This window comes from Urtica dioica, chromosome 6 (assembly GCF_054948205.1).
Source record: "Urtica dioica subsp. dioica isolate 48M chromosome 6, U.dioica_male_clone48M_v1_H2, whole genome shotgun sequence".
In the NCBI taxonomy this organism is placed as follows: Eukaryota; Viridiplantae; Streptophyta; class Magnoliopsida; order Rosales; family Urticaceae; genus Urtica; species Urtica dioica.
Window position 1 is genome coordinate 1,150,510 of NC_142761.1, and position 593 is coordinate 1,151,102.

General features: G+C 30.7%; 1 non-coding gene across 1 annotated transcript; it reads right to left on the reverse strand.

Moving 5' to 3' along the window:
• Positions 1–302: 302 nt before the first annotated feature.
• TRNAT-AGU (transfer RNA threonine (anticodon AGU)) lies at positions 303–376 on the reverse strand. Its single transcript has one exon. It is a non-coding gene; the product is annotated as a tRNA-Thr (tRNA).
• Positions 377–593: the final 217 nt, after the last annotated feature.

The following is a 593-nucleotide window of genomic DNA, read 5'->3' on the forward strand; positions in this document are numbered from 1 at the left end:
AATACTTTAAGTTTCTTAGGGAAAATATATTTCATCATCTAAAAGTGGTATGAATTCGAGGACCATACTAACAAACTTGGTTCATAGATCAAAAGGAAAATCACGTAATCATCTATGAATGAGTATTTGAGCTAAAAAAAAACTAAAGGAAAACAAGTGTTCACTGTTTAAATAATAAAAAAAAATGTTCCACTATTTTCATTTTATGTGTATAAAAGACATTTATTGATGTTATAGTCTCTTAAATATATCTTTGTCGTTTAATCATGTCATGTTTAGAAAAACAATAAAACCAAATGCAATGCTCTCGTTGAGAGTTGAACTCAAGACCTCCCGCTTACTAAACGGGTGCTCTAACCAACTGAGCTACGAGAGCCTATATGTCAGCGACTCCAAACAGTAGTTATATAAAATGGGATAAGATTATCAAATCAATAGGAAAAAACTAGTTTAGAAATCGAACTTAAAGTCTAGGGGACCAAGACCAGCTAAGTGACAAATTATATTTACTAGTTCGACTTCGAAGTCGCTAATACCAAAATATCTCTACCTTTTTTTTTTATACCTAATTTTTAGGCATGGAAAGTAATAAA